General features: G+C 37.2%; 1 pseudogene; it reads left to right on the forward strand.

Annotated features, from left to right (window-relative positions):
• The first annotated feature begins 7561 nt into the window (after nt 1-7561).
• LOC134376375 (olfactory receptor 56A3-like) lies at nt 7562-8631 on the forward strand (annotated as a pseudogene).
• Nucleotides 8632-9447: the final 816 nt, after the last annotated feature.

A 9447-nucleotide genomic window follows, 5' to 3' on the forward strand; every position in this document is an offset into this window, starting at 1 on the left:
CAACACTATTGTCTGGCTAGGATATTGCCAGGACTGCCAATTTGGCACGCCTGCCTCAGTACCTGTGAGTGAAAGGTTCAGGCCTCTCTTGTCGGCACACACTCAGCCAGGCTGTGGATGGGGTCCAGAGGCGGCGAGGCCTGCCTGCTTGGTCACACTGGCACCTCACAGCACATGGTTGCCATTGGTCTCCATAAATTTTCTGTTGTACATTTCTTTGCCTTACTTATTTACTTTTCTGTAGCTCCCACTTATGAATGAAGAGATGGTGTTTCTCTTTCCATGTCTGGCTTATTTCATCTAACATAATTTTCTCTAAGTTCATGCATGTTGCTGCAAATGGCAGAATTTCATAATTTTTTATGGCTGAGTAGTATTCCAGTGTGTATATACACCACATTTTCCTTATCCAGTCATCCCTTCATGGACATATAGGTTGGTTCCAACTCTTGGCTATTATAAATAGAGCAGTGATAAACATGGCAGCACAGGTGTACCTTTGACATGATGATTTCCATTCCTTTGGGTGTATACCCAACAGTGGGATTGCTGGATCACATGGCAGTTCTATCATCAGTTGTTTGAAGGACCTCCATACTGTTTTCCATAATGGCTGCACTAATTTACAGTCCCACCAACAATGTAGGGTGGTTCCCCTTTCTATGCATCCTCGCCAGCATTTGTTATTCTCTGTCTTTTTGATAATGTCCAGTCTAATGGGGTGAGACAATATCCCAATGTGGTATTGATTTGCATTTTCCTGATACTTAGTGATGCTGAGCATTTTTTCATGTGTCTGTTGGTCATTTGTATGTCCTCCTTTGAGAAATGCCTATTCAGCTCCTTTGCCCATTTTTTAATCAGGTTACTTGTTCTTTTACTGTTAAGTTGTTTGAGTTCCTTGTATATTCTGGATATTAATCTCTTGTCAGATGTATAGTTTGCAAATATTTTCTCCAATTCTGTAGGTTGTCTTTTTGGTCGGGTAATCATTTGTTTGCTGTGCAGAAAGTTTTTAGTTTGATATAATCCCATTTGTTTATTTTTTCTTTTGTTGCCTATGCTTTTGAAGTCTTCGTTCATAAACTCTTTGCCCAGTCCCACTCCCTGAAGTGTTTACTCTATGTTTTCTTTTAGGTGTTTTACAGTTTCCGGTCATATTTTTAAGTCTTTAATCCATTTTGAGTTGATGTTAGTATATGGCAAGAGGTATGGGTCTAGTTTCATTTTTCTGCATATGGATATCCAGTTTTCCCAACACCACTTATTAAAGAGGCAGTCTTTTCTACATCATATGTTTTTGGTGCCTTTGTCAAAGATAAGTTGGTTGTAAGTATGAGGTTGCTTCTACCTATCCATGTACTTACAGTTCACTTGCAGCTACTAGCTTTCACCCAAACCTATATCCCAAGTTGTTCAAGAGGACATTTCTCTCAGCTACTTTGCTTAGCCAGTAACTTATGCATCAGCCATACATCTCCAATGGCTGTTTCACAGCCCACAACATCCATTAATCAACGCTTTAATTTACTTGCTTATCTCTTTGGTGGAGATGATGCTAAATGTATGAGTAAGGGCAGTGAAAACTGCAGCCTCTAATTACAATTTGTTCTTGAAGTCTGTGTAACTAAAGGTATGGCATCACAGGATACAGACATACTTATTTAGGGCAGCACTAACAAGACATGAATGGGGACACAAGAATCCACACATCAGAGTTCTAGAGTAATTTCTGGGCCACATGAATGCCAGAAAACCTTTATTGTTGAAGAGATGTCATGATCAAGGTCATGATCAAGGTTTTATCCAACACTATTAAACAATGACACATTCTGTCCCAGAAGGGCACTGGCCTTGGGCAGAAGACAGGACTCTAGTATTAAAATAATCTCTACAGAAAACAGTAAATAAGAAGGGAATCACTTAGCAGCATCATGGGCCTCAGATTCCAAAATTAGCGTCTTCTGTGAATTATGGCAAGGCTGATATTACAATTTTCATGTCGAGAATAAACTCTCAGAAGACATTCGACTGAGCTTTCATTTGTAGGTACCAATGATACATGTTGATGAAATTACAGAAAATTTGCAACCGAATTTATATTGGAAAGAGTATGAAATGAAGGAAATTATTAATTACAAAGAGGTTCTACAGACCCAAGTATCCATTTGTTTTCCTGGGACTAACCTTGACAGAGTTATGGCATGAAAAGTGCTCCATCTCCTAACCACCCAAACATGAATTAATTTTATCACGCAAAAAGGAGGCTTAGTGAGCTTAAATATTACTAAGTTAAGTTTATCGTGGTTCCCAAACCATAAGAAAATAGCTGGACAAATTCTGGAATGTCTGATTTAAAAAATTAACCAAGTGTCATATGCAAAATTGACTGTGAGGGATGTGAGAGGGTAATTTCAAAGAGATAGGTAATAATTCGCAAAATACAAACCTGACTTACAATTGGAGGTCCATTTGACTGCTATTGTGAGAAATAACATGTTTAATAGGATGCTATGAACAAAGAAAATTGTCCCCCCACAAAAGAAGAACACAAAACCAATAATTATAAGTGTAGGTGATCCAAATAGTAGGCACTGATTTGAGATCAAGATGCTTCTGACATGGGCAATTCTATGTAACAGTCTGTAAGATGAGTAGCAGCAGGTATTTAGTCATTTATTCTCGAGTAATATCTTTCCCCCAAAAAGTGTTGGGGAACAAATAGTATAGTAATAATAGCAATGTAATAACCATCATGTGCTTTCCTAACAAGATTACATTTATTCATTATTTAAAAAATATGCAAATTAGGAATATGAGACTCAGACAATTTAAGCACCCTATCAAGCAACAGAGCTGGGAGTTGAATTCTGTCCTGTCTAACCTCCAGCCTTTGACCCTTGGCCACAAGTGTGAGAAACATTTAGAAAAATACATTACCACAAGATCACCCTTATCTTTCATCTGCCCACATTAATGGAGTATCTCAGAAAGTAAGAAGTAAGATATAAGCAATATTCTAAAGTACACTATTCAAAGTGTTACCAAAAAAGGAGGTGGGGCTTCTTGAAAACATTTCATCTAAATAGAACTATCAATCAAAGACACGAAAAAGTTAGGGAGCTTCTCTGAGTGTGTTATAATTACTACAAACTGTAGGTGTGGGACTGTACATGATTGCATTGTATGTACCTTATATCAATACATTTCTAAATAAAATCAGGACTTAGTATCCACTGGCATTTTGCCTTGAACCTTCTTGCTCTAAGGTTTTGCTTTTGTATAATTAACATACTTTTATTACCTAAGTGTCACATTCTACCCATTCAACTGGTGCAAGCTGATCAACTCTAAGCCTTCAGGAACAATAGTGACTTTGCTTAAAGAATGACAGGACATGAAGTGCTGAAAGGAAAGCTTTCTCCCTCAAGAATAAGAAAATGCTGTACTCCTGATTCTCCAGCCTCTTCGGGGGCAGCAAGGCTGTCTTTCCCTGGGGAAGCAGAGGAAGCTGAAATCAAACATAAACTCTTTTTGGAGAATCAGAGTTGTACAAGATGTGGACAGGCAGAACCAGGAATATCCCTCCCTAGCAGAGATCACAGTCTCCATCCAGTAAGCTTGGCCACATGGGGAAATGAAGGCACCAAGCCACCGCTATGGTATTAGACACCTGGCCAGAGCAAGGACTGTAGGTGGGACTAGAGCCGGGCTTGCAACTGGAAAAATTTTAGGGTTGAAGTATGAGGATAGGAGCTTGAAGGAAAGTGGGGGAGCATTTGGGCAGAGAAATGGCATATGGCCAGGTGGAGGTGACTGTGCCATGCCTGAACCCTGACTCTGTGCTCTCTGGAGAGGGGTCAGAACCAGGTGGGGGTTCATGGATCCAAAGCAGAGTATCAGGTGGGAGATATCTGGAGCATCCTTCATGGAGCCCTTATGGGAGCATGAGGGAGAATGCAGACTTGGAAAGGAATTACCCTTCCTTGATCATTATTAATTAGAAATCTTGAATAGTCTGCCTTTTACTTCCTTTATCATTTTCTTAAAGTACCTGCTCTGCCTTCTGCTCTCTACTCCTCTTTGCTTCCTTTGCCCTCTCTATTCTCAGATCAATCTCTTTTGTTCTAAATTCGGTTTTCTCTTTTTCCATCTTCTATCTGTCATCTATTTTCTGGGCACATGTTCTTCTGTTCTCCCTGTTCTTTCTACTCTCTCTCAGCCTGTCTTCTTCTCCTTCAGTCTAGATTCCCCCCACTGTGCACAGCTTCCTCCTGACCAATAAGATACTCAGGAGAAGCAAACCTACAGCACCGTTTTCCACTCAATGACTTTCTCTCTCCTCCTCATCATTATTTATCACTCCTTACCACTCTCTTATCTCCAGGCCCTACTGAATAGTTTGACAGTATGTGCCATAATTTTTCAAGATTAGCACAGATCCTATCCACCTTCTATATACAGTGCTTCAATTGACACCGAGAAAGATTATGAAGAAAAGTTTCTGCACAAGTACAGCTCCTCCGAACACCAAGAGCAGCAGTCTTCCAATCACTGGGAAGGGTCCCTTGTGCAAACACCCCTTAGAGATCTCCAGTGTTGCCCCTAGAAGGCTGTCTGCAGGCTATTTGGAACTATAAAACAGACAGAGAGATCTTATTAATCTGGGCAAACAAATCTTACAGTTGGGAAAGGAAGGCAGAATGACATGAATACAGGGGTTTAAGAAGAGAAACATGAAGGTAATTTGAAAGTAAGATTACACTTCAAAAACGAGGCCAAAAATTCTGTGGCTAATGTGTACCTCCAATGTGGAATTCTACTGCCAGTGGCCTGGCACACACTGGTTGTATTAGTCACACTGATCTTTAAGATACTCTTTTTATCTTTGGTGTCTGAAGTTAGTTAGATCATGGTATCTGGGTATACGTTTAGAATCATCTAATTATATCTAGGTGTACTCTTTTTTTACTTATCCTACTTGGTATTTATTAGAATTCTTGAATCTAGGGGCCGGCTGGTTAGCTCAGTAGGTTAGAGAGTACTGTTATAACATCAAGGTTCAGATCTCCATACAAGTAAGCTGCTAAAAAAAAAAAAAAAAAAAAAAAAGAATTCTGAGTCTTAGTCTGGTTATTGACATATTTCATCTCTTCTGAAACATTCAAAAGACTCTGTCTCATTTTCTCTCCTCTTCAGTTGGGAACCGTGACTAGATGTATGTTAGACGTTCTCACTCTATCCTCTCTTTCTCTTACATTTTCAACATTTTTCTTTTTTTTTTCTTTTCCATCTTCATTTTGGTAGACAGTTCTTACCTTCTTCCTGACAGTTTACTGACTCTCTTCAGCTGTCCCTAATCTACTATTAAATTCATTAATTGAGTTCTTATATTAATATTTATTTTTCAAATACACCTGATTCTTTTTCAAATCTGCTTTGTTATTTTTTTATAGCTCCCAGTGCCCTGAACAAAACATTGACTTCCAGACTTTGTCTTCTAAATCCCAGTAAAACAAAAAAGATAAAGTAAGTCAAACCAGAATTCCATGTCTTTGTTTGCACTTTTGCATTTTCTATGTATCCATTAAAGCTGCATTCTAAAACTTTCTCCAGCTCTACCTTCTAGTTTACTAATTTTTTCTTCAATTGTTCCTAATCTACTATTAAAACTATCATTTAAATTAAATTTTAATTATATTTTTCATTTCTAGGAGATGTGACATTCTTCTTATAAGTACGCTTATAAGGGTACTTTTAAACATTCGTGAAAAGATTCATATTATCTTTTAATTCTATTTTTCCACGAAATTTTTTAAGTATCTTTCTATTTTCAAGCTTGTATTTAATACCTTAAAACACAGTAAGAAAATTTATTCAATATTCTCTATCAAATAACTTTAATATCTCTAGTTTTTGTATGTTGGATTCTACTATTATTTTTGTGGGCTGAAGTCATGATTTTTTTTTTCTTTTGCAATTATTTGCAGTGTTGTTTTTTTTTTTTTTCATTTTTTGATTTTGTTGTTGCTTTTATTTTTACTACAAACAGATTGATTTCTTCAGAAAGTTTTGTGTTGACATTCCTTTTATTATTTTTCATTTTATTGAAACATAATTATACTTATTTGTGGGGCACAGAATTGACTATCAATAATTGTGTGCAATAGGTAATGTTCAAATCAGGAAAACTAACATATTCTTCATTTCAATACATAATCATTCTTTGTATCCAATAACCAATTTCTCCCTGACCCCATCTCCCTGTTTCCCACCTCTAGTAGCCACAGTTCTGTTCTCTCCTTCTGAAAGATCAACATATTATTGTGATTGTTGTTCCTTTCTTTCTCTTTTAGCTCCCACTTATGAGTGAAAACTCATGTTTATTACAGCTCTATTTACACTAGCCAAGTTATAGAACCAACCTAAATGTGCACCAATGGATGACTCGATTAGGAAAATGTGGTATATATACACAATGGAATACTACTCAGCCATTAAAAAAAAAAAAAAAAAAAAACAATGAAATTCTTCCATTCACAGCAACATAGATGAGCTTGGAGAAAATTATGTTAAGTAAAACAAGCCAGGTAGAAAGAGAAATACCACATGTGTTGAAATTCTTTGAGGCCTAAGATAAAAGTCTGTTTCTCAAGAAAGGACGTGGACTTGCTTCTGTTATTTTATGGTGCCACTGCCAATTCAGGATAACTTTAAATTCCTTTTTGAGCCAATTAGTATGAGCTCAGGCTACAAAGTCACAAATGAACCAGCCTATAATTCAATATTTACAAGGAAACTTTCTCCCCAATAACAAGCTTTGAGGTAATCAGTTCCTTTGAAGTTCCAGGCTGGACTGAGAGTGGAGGTAGAAGACTAGGTTTATTTCCAGTGCACACCTTCATTCTGGATGTACTGCTGTAGAGTCCCTTCTTGTAGGGTATCTCCTAACAGATTCCCACCTGCTTGAGCCTACATTTTATTAATTTTTTTAATTGATAAATAAATTTGTATGTATTTACTGTGTACAACATGTTTTGAAGTATATGTACATTGCAGAATGATAAATTCTAGCTAGTGAACATACACATTAAAAGTAGAGAGTAGAACAGTGGTGACCAGGGGCTGGGGTGGCTTTGGCACATGGGAGGAAGGTGGTTGGAGAGATGCTGGTCAAGGATGCAAAATTTAAATGATAAGAAATATGGTGACTGTCATTAACAACATATTGTGCTCTTGACAAATGCCAAAAGAGTGGATGTAAAGGGTTCTCACCACAAATATGACAACTATATGAGCTTGCATTTTATCTTCTGTCCCTGAGCTTCATTAAGTAATTAATACTGGAGGTTAAGCTCATATGATGCCACAAATGCCCTTGGGGTGGAAGCTAACTTCAATATATGATTTTAGTTTCTGGATTTCACTCAACACCTAGTCTAAGAATTCTTCCTTTTTTCTTGGTCATGTATACATTCAAGCCATTCAGTACAGATATAGGTATCAGTACAGTTATAGGTATAGGTCTATGTACAGGTATAGATATAAGTACGGTGTGAGCATGGTTGTAAGTGAGCGTGTGGGTGTGTGTATGGCTATAGATACAAATAAAGGTGTAGACATAGAGATATGGCTTTTATTTAGTTTTTGAAGATTTGCTCTTTGTTCCCAGTCCATCATGCTTCTGCGTACTCCCAGTTTTTATTCTCTTAAACTTGATACTGGATGCCATCTAGACTTTAGGGTGTATTTCTGTATATTAAACTGCAATGTTTTCTTATCCTTAGTTTCTTTATTTTTGTGTATTTTATTTAAATAACAATTGATGTTTAAATAATTTTTGATTTATTAAATATTAATCAAACAAAAAAATCAAAAAGATAAATTCACACAAGAGAAAATCTCAGATGAAACAGATGAAAGAACAAAGATGGGGAAATATCATTTTATGCATTTTATAGCCACCTCTTAGATGTCAAAAAATGTGTTAGGCAAGGGGGGTGTGAGCTGAAATAAGGAGGTTATGTCCTTACCACGTGGACTTTACAGGATAAGTACATAGTCATCAGAGAATAACTTCCTGCCAGTAGAATCATGCACCTTTCTGGCTATAGCGTATGACTGCTATGTGGCCATTTGCAAGCCTCTGCATTACTTGTCCATCACCACTGACCAATTTGTGTCAAAGGCTGTTGTCTTCATCTTGACTTGGAATATATTTATCACTGCACACATCTCCATCCTCTCTGCTCAGCTCCACTGTTATGGAAAAACCATAATTGGGGGCTGTATCTGTGCCAACCTCTCTGTGTCCAAAGGCTTCTGTGATAACATTGCCCTGAACTGAATCTACCAGTTAATCGTGGCCTGGACTCTTCCAGGGTCTGACTCCATCCTCACCTATAGTCTCATCCTCCGAGCTGCTCATAGACTTAAAGCAAAAGGGGTGGCCACCTAAGCTCTGAACACTACGGCTCTCACTCTGTTCTCATCCTCTTCTTTAGCACCATCCTGCTGGAGTTTTTGGAAATATTGCCAAGAAAAATTTTTCTCCTGATATCCCTGTTTTACTTTAATGTCTTACACCATGTAATTCCTGCAGCTCGGAACCCCATTATCTGTGGGGTATGAACCCAGGAGATTAAACAAGAAATTTGGAAATTACTGACGCGGAGCAGATGACATGGGAAAGTAACTGTATTCTTGCTTTGCTGTCCTGGATCAAGAATACACAAAATCACAATTGGAAGGCAGAGACTGGGAGATAGAAATACAATCCTAATCTCCTCTCTGAACATGCCTGGTCATCTGAATTATGTGGTTTGCCTCTTACCGGGAGGCATATCCTACTTCTTACCATCCTATGGTTTCCTGGACGGGATGAAGGATAAAGATGTACAGTTTCTCACCACAGCACGCAGATAGCAGGCTGTTAATTTTGATGAGTAAAACATCAAATCTGATTGTTTTCTCTTGATTAAATCTCAAGGAAGGCAGTGGAGATAGAAAATCAATACAGCACATACAGATGTGTGGCTGATGGGATGGTACGTAGCCTTTGGAAGAATATTTGTAATATTAAAAACAGTTAAAAATATTTTACCATTAAACTTTAATATTTTCTTTCAGGCATTGAAAAATATTTTTTTCAAAGTAGGAAAAGGCCATGAAAAACTATTATATTTTACAATGTTGAATATAATAATTATCCCGATTTAAGCATCACATATTGCACACAAGTAATGATATTTAACTCTGTACCCCACAGATATGTACAACAAACTGTGTTATAATAAAAAATTCTAATACACTTTGAAAGAAATGAATACAGAAAACAGAAATAAAAAGTTTTTTTTTTAAACAAAAAAAGCAAGTTATTTTGTATTCAGCATGGTTCTAGAAAATGGGACTCTAACATAAGTAAATCTTGGTCCCACTACTCATGGA

The sequence above is a fragment of the Cynocephalus volans genome, chromosome 4 (genome assembly GCF_027409185.1).
Source record: "Cynocephalus volans isolate mCynVol1 chromosome 4, mCynVol1.pri, whole genome shotgun sequence".
Taxonomy (NCBI): domain Eukaryota; kingdom Metazoa; phylum Chordata; class Mammalia; order Dermoptera; family Cynocephalidae; genus Cynocephalus; species Cynocephalus volans.